The sequence below is a fragment of the Eucyclogobius newberryi genome, unplaced genomic scaffold (genome assembly GCF_026437365.1).
Source record: "Eucyclogobius newberryi isolate DKJ021-1_F unplaced genomic scaffold, fEucNew1.0.hap1 SCAF_14, whole genome shotgun sequence".
Taxonomy (NCBI): domain Eukaryota; kingdom Metazoa; phylum Chordata; class Actinopteri; order Gobiiformes; family Gobiidae; genus Eucyclogobius; species Eucyclogobius newberryi.
The window spans coordinates 1,042,916-1,059,111 of NW_027315768.1; positions in this window are offsets into that span (position 1 = coordinate 1,042,916).

Here is a 16,196-nt window from a genome sequence, read left to right on the forward strand (position 1 = left end):
CTCTCTAAGAACTGGTTTTCCTCCTGAAGAACTGGTTCTCCTCCTAAAGAACTGGTTCTCCTCCCGAAGAACTGGTTCTCCTCATGAATAACTGGTTCTCCTCCTGAAGAACTGGTTCTCCTCTCGAAGAACTGGTTCTCCTCCTGAAGAACTGGTTCTCCTCCTAAAGAACTGGTTCTCCTCCTAAAGAACTGGTTCTCCTCCTGAAGAACTGGTTCTCCTGAAGAACTGGTTCTCCTCCTAAAGAACTGGTTCTCCTCCTAAAGAACTGGTTCTCCTCCTGAAGAACTGGTTCTCCTCCTGAAGAACTGGTTCTCCTCCTGAAGAACTGGTTCTCCTCATGAATAACTGGTTCTCCTCATGAATAACTGGTTCTCCTCCTGAAGAACTGGTTCTCCTCCTAAAGAACTGGTTCTCCTCTCTAAGAACTGGTTTTCCTCCTGAAGAACTGGTTCTCCTCCTAAAGAACTGGTTCTCCTCCCGAAGAACTGGTTCTCCTCATGAATAACTGGTTCTCCTCCTGAAGAACTGGTTCTCCTCTCGAAGAACTGGTTCTCCTCCTGAAGAACTGGTTCTCCTCCTAAAGAACTGGTTCTCCTCCTAAAGAACTGGTTCTCCTCCTAAAGAACTGGTTCTCCTCCTAAAGAACTGGTTCTCCTCCTGAAGAACTGGTTCTCCTCCTGAAGAACTGGTTCTCCTCCTGAAGAACTGGTTCTCCTGAAGAACTGGTTCTCCTAAATAACTGGTTCTCCTCCTAAAGAACTGGTTCTCCTAAATAACTGGTTCTCCTCCTGAAGAACTGGTTTTCCTCCTGAAGAACTGGTTCTCCTCCTAAAGAACTGGTTCTCCTCCCGAAAAACTGGTTCTCCTCATGAATAACTGGTTCTCCTCCTGAAGAACTGGTTCTCCTCCTAAAGAACTGGTTCTCCTCCTAAAGAACTGGTTATCCTCATGAATAACTGGTTCTCCTCCTGAAGAACTGGTTCTCCTCCTAAAGAACTGGTTCTCCTCTCTAAGAACTGGTTCTCCTCCTGAAGAACTGGTTCTCCTCCTAAAGAACTGGTTCTCCTCCTAAAGAACTGGTTCTCCTCCTAAAGAACTGGTTCTCCTCCTGATGAACTGGTTCTCCTCCTGAAGAGTTATCCTCATGAATAACTGGTTCTCCTCCTGAAGAACTGGTTCTCCTCCTAAAGAACTGGTTCTCCTCTCTAAGAACTGGTTTTCCTCCTAAAGAACTGGTTCTCCTCCTAAAGAACTGGTTCTCCTCTCGAAGAACTGGTTCTCCTCCTGAAGAACTGGTTCTCCTCCTAAAGAACTTGTTCTCCTCCTAAAGAACTGGTTCTCCTCCTGAAGAACTGGTTCTCCTGAGGAACTGGTTCTCCTCCTAAAGAACTGGTTCTCCTCCTAAAGAACTGGTTCTCCTCCTGAAGAACTGGTTCTCCTCCTGAAGAACTGGTTCTCCTGAAGAACTGGTTCTCCTAAATAACTGGTTCTCCTCCTAAAGAACTGGTTCTCCTAAATAACTGGTTCTCCTCCTGAAGAACTGGTTTTCCTCCTGAAGAACTGGTTCTCCTCCTAAAGAACTGGTTCTCCTCCCGAAAAACTGGTTCTCCTCATGAATAACTGGTTCTCCTCCTGAAGAATTGGTTCTCCTCCTAAAGAACTGGTTCTCCTCCTAAAGAACTGGTTATCCTCCTGAAGAACTGGTTATCCTCCTGAAGAACTGGTTCTCCTGAAGAACTGGTTCTCCTGAAGAACTGGTTCTCCTCCTAAAGAACTGGTTCTCCTCCCGAAGAACTGGTTCTCCTCATGAATAACTGGTTCTCCTCCTGAAGAACTGGTTCTCCTCCTAAAGAACTGGTTCTCCTCTCGAAGAACTGGTTCTCCTCCTGAAGAATTGGTTCTCCTCCTAAAGAACTGGTTCTCCTCCTAAAGAACTGGTTCTCCTCCCGAAGAACTGGTTCTCCTCATGAATAACTGGTTCTCCTCATGAATAACTGGTTCTCCTCCTGAAGAACTGGTTCTCCTCCTAAAGAACTGGTTCTCCTCTCTAAGAACTGGTTCTCCCCCTGATGAACTGGTTCTCCTCCTAAAGAACTGGTTCTCCTCCTAAAGAACTGGTTCTCCTCCTGATGAACTGGTTCTCCTCCTGAAGAACTGGTTTTCCTCCTGAAGAACTGGTTCTCCTCCTAAAGAACTGGTTCTCCTCCTGAAGAACTGGTTCTCCTCCTAAAGAACTGGTTCTCCTCTCTAAGAACTGGTTTTCCTCCTAAAGAACTGGTTCTCCTCCTAAAGAACTGGTTCTCCTCTCGAAGAACTGGTTCTCCTCCTGAAGAACTGGTTCTCCTCCTAAAGAACTTGTTCTCCTCCTAAAGAACTGGTTCTCCTCCTAAAGAACTGGTTCTCCTCCTGAAGAACTGGTTCTCCTGAAGAACTGGTTCTCGTCCTAAAGAACTGGTTCTCCTCCTAAAGAACTGGTTCTCCTCCTGAAGAACTGGTTCTCCTCCTGAAGAACTGGTTCTCCTGAAGAACTGGTTCTCCTAAATAACTGGTTCTCCTCCTAAAGAACTGGTTCTCCTAAATAACTGGTTCTCCTCCTGAAGAACTGGTTTTCCTCCTGAAGAACTGGTTCTCCTCCTAAAGAACTGGTTCTCCTCCCGAAAAACTGGTTCTCCTCATGAATAACTGGTTCTCCTCCTGAAGAACTGGTTCTCCTCCTAAAGAACTGGTTCTCCTCCTAAAGAACTGGTTATCCTCCTGAAGAACTGGTTATCCTCCTGAAGAACTGGTTCTCCTGAAGAACTGGTTCTCCTGAAGAACTGGTTCTCCTCCTAAAGAACTGGTTCTCCTCCCGAAGAACTGGTTCTCCTCATGAATAACTGGTTCTCCTCCTGAAGAACTGGTTCTCCTCCTAAAGAACTGGTTCTCCTCTCGAAGAACTGGTTCTCCTCCTGAAGAATTGGTTATCCTCCTAAAGAACTGGTTCTCCTCCTAAAGAACTGGTTCTCCTCCCGAAGAACTGGTTCTCCTCATGAATAACTGATTCTCCTCATGAATAACTGGTTCTCCTCCTGAAGAACTGGTTCTCCTCCTAAAGAACTGGTTCTCCTCTCTAAGAACTGGTTCTCCTCCTGATGAACTGGTTCTCCTCCTAAAGAACTGGTTCTCCTCCTAAAGAACTGGTTCTCCTCCTGATGAACTGGTTCTCCTCCTGAAGAACTGGTTTTCCTCCTGAAGAACTGGTTCTCCTTCTAAAGAACTGGTTCTCCTCCCGAAGAACTGGTTCTCCTCATGAATAACTGGTTTTCCTCATGAAGAACTGGTTCTCCTCCTAAAGAACTGGTTCTCCTCCTAAAGAACTGGTTCTCCTCCTAAAGAACTGGTTCTCCTCCTGAAGAACTGGTTCTCCTGAAGAACTGGTTCTCCTCCTAAAGAACTGGTTCTCCTCCTAAAGAACTGGCTCTCCTCCTGAAGAACTGGTTCTCCTCCTGAAGAACTGGTTCTCCTCCTGAAGAACTGGTTCTCCTGAAGAACTGGTTCTCCTAAATAACTGGTTCTCCTCCTAAAGAACTGGTTCTCCTAAATAACTGGTTCTCCTCCTGAAGAACTGGTTCTCCTCCTGAAGAACTGGTTCTCCTCCTAAAGAACTGGTTCTCCTCCCGAAAAACTGGTTCTCCTCATGAATAACTGGTTCTCCTCCTGAAGAACTGGTTCTCCTCCTAAAGAACTGGTTCTCCTCTCGAAGAACTGGTTCTCCTCCTGAAGAATTGGTTCTCCTCCTAAAGAACTGGTTCTCCTCCTAAAGAAGTGGTTCTCCTCCTAAAGAACTGGTTCTCCTCCTGAAGAACTGGTTCTCCTGAAGAACTGGTTCTCCTCCTAAATAACTGGTTCTCCTCCTGAAGAACTGGTTCTCCTCCTGAAGAACTGGTTCTCCTGAAGAACTGGTTCTCCTAAATAACTGGTTCTCCTCCTAAAGAACTGGTTCTCCTAAATAACTGGTTCTCCTCCTGAAGAACTGGTTTTCCTCCTAAAGAACTGGTTCTCCTCCCGAAAAACTGGTTCTCCTCATGAATAACTGGTTCTCCTCCTGAAGAACTGGTTCTCCTCCTAAAGAAGTGGTTCTCCTCCTAAAGAACTGGTTCTCCTCCTGAAGAACTGGTTATCCTCCTGAAGAACTGGTTCTCCTGAAGAACTGGTTCTCCTAAATAACTGGTTCTCCTCCTAAAGAACTGGTTCTCCTAAATAACTGGTTCTCCTCCTAAAGAACTGGTTCTCCTCCTGAAGAACTGGTTCTCCTCCTGAAGAACTGGTTCTCCTGAAGAACTGGTTTTCCTCCTGAAGAACTGGTTCTCCTAAATAACTGGTTCTCCTCCTAAAGAACTGGTTATCCTCCTAAAGAACTGGTTCTCCTAAATAACTGGTTCTCCTCCTAAAGAACTGGTTCTCCTCCTGAAGAACTGATTCTCCTCCTGAAGAACTGGTTCTCCTCCTAAAGAACTGGTTCTCCTCCTGAAGAACTGGTTCTCCTCCTAAAGAACTGGTTCTCCTCCTGAAGAACTGGTTCTCCTCCTGAAGAACTGGTTCTCCTGAAGAACTGGTTCTCGTAAATAACTGGTTCTCCTCCTAAAGAACTGGTTATCCTCCTGAAGAACTGTTTATCCTCCTGAAGAACTGGTTCTCCTGAAGAACTGGTTCTCCTGAAGAACTGGTTCTCCTCCTAAAGAACTGGTTCTCCTCCCGAAGAACTGGTTCTCCTCATGAATAACTGGTTCTCCTCCTGAAGAACTGGTTCTCCTCCTAAAGAACTGGTTCTCCTCTCGAAGAACTGGTTCTCCTCCTGAAGAATTGGTTCTCCTCCTAAAGAACTGGTTCTCCTCCTAAAGAAGTGGTTCTCCTCCTAAAGAACTGGTTCTCCTCCTGAAGAACTGGTTCTCCTGAAGAACTGGTTCTCCTCCTAAAGAACTGGTTCTCCTCCTGAAGAACTGGTTCTCCTCCTGAAGAACTGGTTCTCCTGAAGAACTGGTTCTCGTAAATAACTGGTTCTCCTCCTAAAGAACTGGTTCTCCTAAATAACTGGTTCTCCTCCTGAATAACTGGTTTTCCTCATAAAGAACTGGTTCTCCTCCCGAAAAACTGGTTCTCCTCATGAATAACTGGTTCTCCTCCTGAAGAACTGGTTCTCCTCCTAAAGAAGTGGTTCTCCTCCTAAAGAACTGGTTCTCCTCCTGAAGAACTGGTTATCCTCCTGAAGAACTGGTTCTCCTGAAGAACTGGTTCTCCTAAATAACTGGTTCTCCTCCTAAAGAACTGGTTCTCCTCCTGAAGAACTGGTTCTCCTCCTGAAGAACTGGTTCTCCTGAAGAACTGGTTTTCCTCCTGAAGAACTGGTTCTCCTAAATAACTGGTTCTCCTCCTAAAGAACTGGTTCTCCTCCTGAAGAACTGGTTCTCCTCCTGAAGAACTGGTTCTCCTCCTAAAGAACTGGTTCTCCTCCTGAAGAACTGGTTCTCCTCCTAAAGAACTGGTTCTCCTCATGAATAACTGGTTCTCCTCATGAATAACTGGTTCTCCTCCTGAAGAACTGGTTCTCCTCCTAAAGAACTGGTTCTCCTCTCTAAGAACTGGTTCTCCTCCTGAAGAACTGGTTTTCCTCCTAAAGAACTGGTTCTCCTCTCTAAGAACTGGTTCTCCTCCTGAAGAACTGGTTTTCCTCCTGAAGAACTGGTTCTCCTCCTAAAGAACTGGTTCTCCTCCCGAAGAACTGGTTCTCCTCATGAATAACTGGTTCTCCTCCTGAAGAACTGGTTCTCCTCTCGAAGAACTGGTTCTCCTCCTGAAGAACTGGTTCTCCTCCTAAAGAACTGGTTCTCCTCCTAAAGAACTGGTTCTCCTCCTAAAGAACTGGTTCTCCTCCTGAAGAACTGGTTCTCCTGAAGAACTGGTTCTCCTCCTAAAGAACTGGTTCTCCTCCTAAAGAACTGGCTCTCCTCCTGAAGAACTGGTTCTCCTCCTGAAGAACTGGTTCTCCTCCTGAAGAACTGGTTCTCCTGAAGAACTGGTTCTCCTAAATAACTGGTTCTCCTCCTAAAGAACTGGTTCTCCTAAATAACTGGTTCTCCTCCTGAAGAACTGGTTTTCCTCCTGAAGAACTGGTTCTCCTCCTAAAGAACTGGTTCTCCTCCCGAAAAACTGGTTCTCCTCATGAATAACTGGTTCTCCTCCTGAAGAACTGGTTCTCCTCCTAAAGAACTGGTTCTCCTCCTAAAGAACTGGTTATCCTCCTGAAGAACTGTTTATCCTCCTGAAGAACTGGTTCTCCTGAAGAACTGGTTCTCCTGAAGAACTGGTTCTCCTCCTAAAGAACTGGTTCTCCTCCCGAAGAACTGGTTCTCCTCATGAATAACTGGTTCTCCTCCTGAAGAACTGGTTCTCCTCCTAAAGAACTGGTTCTCCTCTCGAAGAACTGGTTCTCCTCCTGAAGAATTGGTTCTCCTCCTAAAGAACTGGTTCTCCTCCTAAAGAAGTGGTTCTCCTCCTAAAGAACTGGTTCTCCTCCTGAAGAACTGGTTCTCCTGAAGAACTGGTTCTCCTCCTAAAGAACTGGTTCTCCTCCTGAAGAACTGGTTCTCCTCCTGAAGAACTGGTTCTCCTGAAGAACTGGTTCTCCTAAATAACTGGTTCTCCTCCTAAAGAACTGGTTCTCCTAAATAACTGGTTCTCCTCCTGAAGAACTGGTTTTCCTCCTAAAGAACTGGTTCTCCTCCCGAAAAACTGGTTCTCCTCATGAATAACTGGTTCTCCTCCTGAAGAACTGGTTCTCCTCCTAAAGAAGTGGTTCTCCTCCTAAAGAACTGGTTCTCCTCCTGAAGAACTGGTTATCCTCCTGAAGAACTGGTTCTCCTGAAGAACTGGTTCTCCTAAATAACTGGTTCTCCTCCTAAAGAACTGGTTCTCCTAAATAACTGGTTCTCCTCCTAAAGAACTGGTTCTCCTCCTGAAGAACTGGTTCTCCTGAAGAACTGGTTTTCCTCCTGAAGAACTGGTTCTCCTAAATAACTGGTTCTCCTCCTAAAGAACTGGTTCTCCTCCTGAAGAACTGGTTCTCCTCCTGAAGAACTGGTTCTCCTCCTAAAGAATTGGTTCTCCTCCTGAAGAACTGGTTCTCCTCCTAAAGAACTGGTTCTCCTCCTGATGAACTGGTTCTCCTCCTGAAGAACTGGTTTTCCTCCTGAAGAACTGGTTCTCCTCCTAAAGAACTGGTTCTCCTCCCGAAGAACTGGCTCTCCTCATGAATAACTGGTTCTCCTCCTGAAGAACTGGTTCTCCTCCTAAAGAACTGGTTCTCCTCTCGAAGAACTGGTTCTCCTCCTGAAGAACTGGTTCTCCTCCTAAAGAACTGGTTCTCCTCCTAAAGAACTGGTTCTCCTCCTAAAGAACTGATTCTCCTCCTGAAGAACTGGTTCTCCTCCTAAAGAACTGGTTCTCCTCCTGAAGAACTGGTTCTCCTCCTGAAGAACTGGTTTTCCTCCTGAAGAACTGGTTCTCCTCCTAAAGAACTGGTTCTCCTCCTGAAGAACTGGTTGTCCTCCTAAAGAACTGACTCTCCTCCTGATGAACTGGTTCTCCTCCTGAAGAACTGGTTTTCCTCCTGAAGAACTGGTTCTCCTCCTAAAGAACTGGTTCTCCTCCCGAAGAACTGGCTCTCCTCATGAATAACTGGTTCTCCTCCTGAAGAACTGGTTCTCCTCCTAAAGAACTGGTTCTCCTCCTAAAGAACTGGTTCTCCTCCTAAAGAACTGGTTCTCCTCTTGAAGAACTGGTTCTCCTCCTGAAGAACTGGTTCTACTCCTGAAGAACTGGTTCTCCTAAATAACTGGTTCTCCTCCTAAAGAACTGGTTCTCCTAAATAACTGGTTCTCCTCCTAAAGAACTGGTTCTCCTCCTGAAGAACTGGTTCTCCTCCTGAAGAACTGGTTCTCCTCCTGAAGAACTGGTTCTCCTCCTAAAGAACTGGTTCTCCTCCTAAAGAACTGGTTCTCCTCCCGAAGAACTGGTTCTCCTCATGAATAACTGGTTCTCCTCATGAATAACTGGTTCTCCTCCTGAAGAACTGGTTCTCCTCCTAAAGAACTGGTTCTCCTCTCTAAGAACTGGTTCTCCTCCTGAAGAACTGGTTCTCCTCCTCAAGAACTGGTTCTCCTCCTAAAGAACTGGTTCTCCTCCTAAAGAACTGGTTCTCCTCCTAAAGAACTGGTTCTCCTCCTGAAGAACTGGTTCTCCTGAAGAACTGGTTCTCCTCCTAAAGAACTGGTTCTCCTCCTAAAGAACTGGTTCTCCTCCTGAAGAACTGGTTCTCCTCCTGAAGAACTGGTTCTCCTCCTGAAGAACTGGTTCTCCTGAAGAACTGGTTCTCCTAAATAACTGGTTCTCCTCCTAAAGAACTGGTTCTCCTAAATAACTGGTTCTCCTCCTGAAGAACTGGTTTTCCTCCTGAAGAACTGGTTCTCCTCCTAAAGAACTGGTTCTCCTCCCGAAAAACTGGTTCTCCTCATGAATAACTGTTTCTCCTCCTGAAGAACTGGTTCTCCTCCTAAGGAACTGGTTCTCCTCCTAAAGAACTGGTTATCCTCCTGAAGAACTGTTTATCCTCCTGAAGAACTGGTTCTCCTGAAGAACTGGTTCTCCTGAAGAACTGGTTCTCCTCCTAAATAACTGGTTCTCCTCCCGAAGAACTGGTTCTCCTCATGAATAACTGGTTCTCCTCCTGAAGAACTGGTTCTCCTCCTAAAGAACTGGTTCTCCTCTCGAAGAACTGGTTCTCCTCCTGAAGAATTGGTTCTCCTCCTAAAGAACTGGTTCTCCTCCTAAAGAAGTGGTTCTCCTCCTAAAGAACTGGTTCTCCTCCTGAAGAACTGGTTCTCCTGAAGAACTGGTTCTCCTCCTAAAGAACTGGTTCTCCTCCTGAAGAACTGGTTCTCCTGAAGAACTGGTTCTCCTAAATAACTGGTTCTCCTCCTAAAGAACTGGTTCTCCTAAATAACTGGTTCTCCTCCTAAAGAACTGGTTCTCCTCCTGAAGAACTGGTTCTCCTCCTGAAGAACTGGTTCTCCTGAAGAACTGGTTTTCCTCCTGAAGAACTGGTTCTCCTAAATAACTGGTTCTCCTCCTAAAGAACTGGTTCTCCTCCTGAAGAACTGGTTCTCCTCCTGAAGAACTGGTTCTCCTCCTAAAGAATTGGTTCTCCTCCTGAAGAACTGGTTCTCCTCCTAAAGAACTGGTTCTCCTCCTGATGAACTGGTTCTCCTCCTGAAGAACTGGTTTTCCTCCTGAAGAACTGGTTCTCCTCCTAAAGAACTGGTTCTCCTCCCGAAGAACTGGCTCTCCTCATGAATAACTGGTTCTCCTCCTGAAGAACTGGTTCTCCTCCTAAAGAACTGGTTCTCCTCTCGAAGAACTGGTTCTCCTCCTGAAGAACTGGTTCTCCTCCTAAAGAACTGGTTCTCCTCCTAAAGAACTGGTTCTCCTCCTAAAGAACTGATTCTCCTCCTGAAGAACTGGTTCTCCTCCTAAAGAACTGGTTCTCCTCCTGAAGAACTGGTTCTCCTCCTGAAGAACTGGTTTTCCTCCTGAAGAACTGGTTCTCCTCCTAAAGAACTGGTTCTCCTCCTGAAGAACTGGTTGTCCTCCTAAAGAACTGACTCTCCTCCTGATGAACTGGTTCTCCTCCTGAAGAACTGGTTTTCCTCCTGAAGAACTGGTTCTCCTCCTAAAGAACTGGTTCTCCTCCCGAAGAACTGGCTCTCCTCATGAATAACTGGTTCTCCTCCTGAAGAACTGGTTCTCCTCCTAAAGAACTGGTTCTCCTCCTAAAGAACTGGTTCTCCTCCTAAAGAACTGGTTCTCCTCTTGAAGAACTGGTTCTCCTCCTGAAGAACTGGTTCTACTCCTGAAGAACTGGTTCTCCTAAATAACTGGTTCTCCTCCTAAAGAACTGGTTCTCCTAAATAACTGGTTCTCCTCCTAAAGAACTGGTTCTCCTCCTGAAGAACTGGTTCTCCTCCTGAAGAACTGGTTCTCCTCCTGAAGAACTGGTTCTCCTCCTAAAGAACTGGTTCTCCTCCTAAAGAACTGGTTCTCCTCCCGAAGAACTGGTTCTCCTCATGAATAACTGGTTCTCCTCATGAATAACTGGTTCTCCTCCTGAAGAACTGGTTCTCCTCCTAAATAACTGGTTCTCCTCTCTAAGAACTGGTTCTCCTCCTGAAGAACTGGTTCTCCTCCTCAAGAACTGGTTCTCCTCCTAAAGAACTGGTTCTCCTCCTAAAGAACTGGTTCTCCTCCTAAAGAACTGGTTCTCCTCCTAAAGAACTGGTTCTCCTCCTGAAGAACTGGTTCTCCTGAAGAACTGGTTCTCCTCCTAAAGAACTGGTTCTCCTCCTAAAGAACTGGTTCTCCTCCTGAAGAACTGGTTCTCCTCCTGAAGAACTGGTTCTCCTCCTGAAGAACTGGTTCTCCTGAAGAACTGGTTCTCCTAAATAACTGGTTCTCCTCCTAAAGAACTGGTTCTCCTAAATAACTGGTTCTCCTCCTGAAGAACTGGTTTTCCTCCTGAAGAACTGGTTCTCCTCCTAAAGAACTGGTTCTCCTCCCGAAAAACTGGTTCTCCTCATGAATAACTGTTTCTCCTCCTGAAGAACTGGTTCTCCTCCTAAGGAACTGGTTCTCCTCCTAAAGAACTGGTTATCCTCCTGAAGAACTGTTTATCCTCCTGAAGAACTGGTTCTCCTGAAGAACTGGTTCTCCTGAAGAACTGGTTCTCCTCCTAAATAACTGGTTCTCCTCCCGAAGAACTGGTTCTCCTCATGAATAACTGGTTCTCCTCCTGAAGAACTGGTTCTCCTCCTAAAGAACTGGTTCTCCTCTCGAAGAACTGGTTCTCCTCCTGAAGAATTGGTTCTCCTCCTAAAGAACTGGTTCTCCTCCTAAAGAAGTGGTTCTCCTCCTAAAGAACTGGTTCTCCTCCTGAAGAACTGGTTCTCCTGAAGAACTGGTTCTCCTCCTAAAGAACTGGTTCTCCTCCTGAAGAACTGGTTCTCCTCCTGAAGAACTGGTTCTCCTCCTGAAGAACTGGTTCTCCTGAAGAACTGGTTCTCGTAAATAACTGGTTCTCCTCCTAAAGAACTGGTTCTCCTAAATAACTGGTTCTCCTCCTGAATAACTGGTTTTCCTCCTAAAGAACTGGTTCTCCTCCCGAAAAACTGGTTCTCCTCATGAATAACTGGTTCTCCTCCTGAAGAACTGGTTCTCCTCCTAAAGAACTGGTTCTCCTCCCGAAAAACTGGTTCTCCTCATGAATAACTGGTTCTCCTCCTGAAGAACTGGTTCTCCTCCTAAAGAACTGGTTCTCCTCCTAAAGAACTGGTTCTCCTCCTGAAGAACTGGTTATCCTCCTGAAGAACTGGTTCTCCTGAAGAACTGGTTCTCCTAAATAACTGGTTCTCCTCCTAAAGAACTGGTTCTCCTCCTGAAGAACTGGTTCTCCTCCTGAAGAACTGGTTCTCCTGAAGAACTGGTTTTCCTCCTGAAGAACTGGTTCTCCTAAATAACTGGTTCTCCTCCTAAAGAACTGGTTCTCCTCCTGAAGAACTGGTTCTCCTCCTGAAGAACTGGTTCTCCTCCTAAAGAACTGGTTCTCCTCCTGAAGAACTGGTTCTCCTCCTAAAGAACTGGTTCTCCTCCTGATGAACTGGTTCTCCTCCTGAAGAACTGGTTTTCCTCCTGAAGAACTGGTTCTCCTCCTAAAGAACTGGTTCTCCTCCCGAAGAACTGGTTCTCCTCATGAATAACTGGTTCTCCTCCTGAAGAACTGGTTCTCCTCCTAAAGAACTGGTTCTCCTCTCGAAGAACTGGTTCTCCTCCTGAAGAACTGGTTCTCCTCCTAAAGAACTGGTTCTCCTCCTAAAGAACTGGTTCTCCTCCTGAAGAACTGGTTCTCCTGAAGAACTGGTTCTCCTAAATAACTGGTTCTCCTCCTAAAGAACTGGTTCTCCTAAATAACTGGTTCTCCTCCTAAAGAACTGGTTCTCCTCCTGAAGAACTGATTCTCCTCCTGAAGAACTGGTTCTCCTCCTAAAGAACTGGTTCTCCTCCTGAAGAACTGGTTCTCCTCCTAAAGAACTGGTTCTCCTCCTGAAGAACTGGTTCTCCTCCTGAAGAACTGGTTTTCCTCCTGAAGAACTGGTTCTCCTCCTAAAGAACTGGTTCTCCTCCTGAAGAACTGGTTGTCCTCCTAAAGAACTGGTTCTCCTCCTGATGAACTGGTTCTCCTCCTGAAGAACTGGTTTTCCTCCTGAAGAACTGGTTCTCCTCCTAAAGAACTGGTTCTCCTCCCGAAGAACTGGCTCTCCTCATGAATAACTGGTTCTCCTCCTGAAGAACTGGTTCTCCTCCTAAAGAACTGGTTCTCCTCCTAAAGAACTGGTTCTCCTCCTAAAGAACTGGTTCTCCTCCTGAAGAACTGGTTCTCCTCCTGAAGAACTGGTTCTACGCCTGAAGAACTGGTTCTCCTAAATAACTGGTTCTCCTCCTAAAGAACTGGTTCTCCTAAATAACTGGTTCTCCTCCTAAATAACTGGTTCTCCTCCTGAATAACTGGTTTTCCTCCTAAAGAACTGGTTCTCCTCCCGAAAAAACTGGTTCTCCTCATGAATAACTGGTTCTCCTCCTGAAGAACTGGTTCTCCTCCTAAAGAAGTGGTTCTCCTCCTAAAGAACTGGTTCTCCTCCTGAAGAACTGGTTATCCTCCTGAAGAACTGGTTCTCCTGAAGAACTGGTTCTCCTCCTAAAGAACTGGTTATCCTCCTGAAGAACTGTTTATCCTCCTGAAGAACTGGTTCTCCTGAAGAACTGGTTCTCCTGAAGAACTGGTTCTCCTCCTAAAGAACTGGTTCTCCTCCCGAAGAACTGGTTCTCCTCATGAATAACTGGTTCTCCTCCTGAAGAACTGGTTCTCCTCCTAAAGAACTGGTTCTCCTCTCGAAGAACTGGTTCTCCTCCTGAAGAATTGGTTCTCCTCCTAAAGAACTGGTTCTCCTCCTAAAGAAGTGGTTCTCCTCCTAAAGAACTGGTTCTCCTCCTGAAGAACTGGTTCTCCTGAAGAACTGGTTCTCCTCCTAAAGAACTGGTTCTCCTCCTGAAGAACTGGTTCTCCTCCTGAAGAACTGGTTCTCCTCCTGAAGAACTGGTTCTCCTGAAGAACTGGTTCTCGTAAATAACTGGTTCTCCTCCTAAAGAACTGGTTCTCCTAAATAACTGGTTCTCCTCCTGAATAACTGGTTTTCCTCCTAAAGAACTGGTTCTCCTCCCGAAAAACTGGTTCTCCTCATGAATAACTGGTTCTCCTCCTGAAGAACTGGTTCTCCTCCTAAAGAAGTGGTTCTCCTCCTAAAGAACTGGTTCTCCTCCTGAAGAACTGGTTATCCTCCTGAAGAACTGGTTCTCCTGAAGAACTGGTTCTCCTAAATAACTGGTTCTCCTCCTAAAGAACTGGTTCTCCTCCTGAAGAACTGGTTCTCCTCCTGAAGAACTGGTTCTCCTGAAGAACTGGTTTTCCTCCTGAAGAACTGGTTCTCCTAAATAACTGGTTCTCCTCCTAAAGAACTGGTTCTCCTCCTGAAGAACTGGTTCTCCTCCTGAAGAACTGGTTCTCCTCCTAAAGAACTGGTTCTCCTCCTGAAGAACTGGTTCTCCTCCTAAAGAACTGGTTCTCCTCCTGATGAACTGGTTCTCCTCCTGAAGAACTGGTTTTCCTCCTGAAGAACTGGTTCTCCTCCTAAAGAACTGGTTCTCCTCCCGAAGAACTGGTTCTCCTCATGAATAACTGGTTCTCCTCCTGAAGAACTGGTTCTCCTCCTAAAGAACTGGTTCTCCTCTCGAAGAACTGGTTCTCCTCCTGAAGAACTGGTTCTCCTCCTAAAGAACTGGTTCTCCTCCTAAAGAACTGGTTCTCCTCCTGAAGAACTGGTTCTCCTCCTGAAGAACTGGTTCTACTCCTGAAGAACTGGTTCTCCTAAATAACTGGTTCTCCTCCTAAAGAACTGGTTCTCCTAAATAACTGGTTCTCCTCCTAAATAACTGGTTCTCCTCCTGAATAACTGGTTTTCCTCCTAAAGAACTGGTTCTCCTCCCGAAAAACTGGTTCTCCTCATGAATAACTGGTTCTCCTCCTGAAGAACTGGTTCTCCTCCTAAAGAAGTGGTTCTCCTCCTAAAGAACTGGTTCTCCTCCTGAAGAACTGGTTATCCTCCTGAAGAACTGGTTCTCCTGAAGAACTGGTTCTCCTCCTAAAGAACTGGTTATCCTCCTGAAGAACTGTTTATCCTCCTGAAGAACTGGTTCTCCTGAAGAACTGGTTCTCCTGAAGAACTGGTTCTCCTCCTAAAGAACTGGTTCTCCTCCCGAAGAACTGGTTCTCCTCATGAATAACTGGTTCTCCTCCTGAAGAACTGGTTCTCCTCCTAAAGAACTGGTTCTCCTCTCGAAGAACTGGTTCTCCTCCTGAAGAATTGGTTCTCCTCCTAAAGAACTGGTTCTCCTCCTAAAGAAGTGGTTCTCCTCCTAAAGAACTGGTTCTCCTCCTGAAGAACTGGTTCTCCTGAAGAACTGGTTCTCCTCCTAAAGAACTGGTTCTCCTCCTGAAGAACTGGTTCTCCTCCTGAAGAACTGGTTCTCCTCCTGAAGAACTGGTTCTCCTGAAGAACTTGTTCTCGTAAATAACTGGTTCTCCTCCTAAAGAACTGGTTCTCCTAAATAACTGGTTCTCCTCCTGAAGAACTGGTTCTCCTCCTAAAGAACTGGTTCTCCTCCTGAAGAACTGGTTCTCCTCCTAAAGAACTGGTTCTCCTCCTGAAGAACTGGTTCTCCTCCTGAAGAACTGGTTTTCCTCCTGAAGAACTGGTTCTCCTCCTAAAGAACTGGTTCTCCTCCCGAAAAACTGGTTCTCCTCATGAATAACTGGTTCTCCTCCTGAAGAACTGGTTCTCCTCCTAAAGAAGTGGTTCTCCTCCTAAAGAACTGGTTCTCCTCCTGAAGAACTGGTTATCCTCCTGAAGAACTGGTTCTCCTGAAGAACTGGTTCTCCTAAATAACTGGTTCTCCTCCTAAAGAACTGGTTCTCCTCCTGAAGAACTGGTTCTCCTCCTGAAGAACTGGTTCTCCTGAAGAACTGGTTTTCCTCCTGAAGAACTGGTTCTCCTAAATAACTGGTTCTCCTCCTAAAGAACTGGTTCTCCTCCTGAAGAACTGGTTCTCCTCCTGAAGAACTGGTTCTCCTCCTAAAGAACTGGTTCTCCTCCTGAAGAACTGGTTCTCCTCCTAAAGAACTGGTTCTCCTCCTGATGAACTGGTTCTCCTCCTGAAGAACTGGTTTTCCTCCTGAAGAACTGGTTCTCCTCCTAAAGAACTGGTTCTCCTCCCGAAGAACTGGTTCTCCTCATGAATAACTGGTTCTCCTCCTGAAGAACTGGTTCTCCTCCTAAAGAACTGGTTCTCCTCTCGAAGAACTGGTTCTCCTCCTGAAGAACTGGTTCTCCTCCTAAAGAACTGGTTCTCCTCCTAAAGAACTGGTTCTCCTCCTGAAGAACTGGTTCTCCTGAAGAACTGGTTCTCCTAAATAACTGGTTCTCCTCCTAAAGAACTGGTTCTCCTAAATAACTGGTTCTCCTCCTAAAGAACTGGTTCTCCTCCTGAAGAACTGATTCTCCTCCTGAAGAACTGGTTCTCCTCCTAAAGAACTGGTTCTCCTCCTGAAGAACTGGTTCTCCTCCTAAAGAACTGGTTCTCCTCCTGAAGAACTGGTTCTCCTCCTGAAGAACTGGTTTTCCTCCTGAAGAACTGGTTCTCCTCCTAAAGAACTGGTTCTCCTCCTGAAGAACTGGTTGTCCTCCTAAAGAACTGGTTCTCCTCCTGATGAACTGGTTCTCCTCCTGAAGAACTGGTTTTCCTCCTGAAGAACTGGTTCTCCTCCTAAAGAACTGGTTCTCCTCCCGAAGAACTGGCTCTCCTCATGAATAACTGGTTCTCCTCCTGAAGAACTGGTTCTCCTCCTAAAGAACTGGTTCTCCTCCTAAAGAACTGGTTCTCCTCCTAAAGAACTGGTTCTCCTCCTGAAGAACTGGTTCTCCTCCTGAAGAACTGGT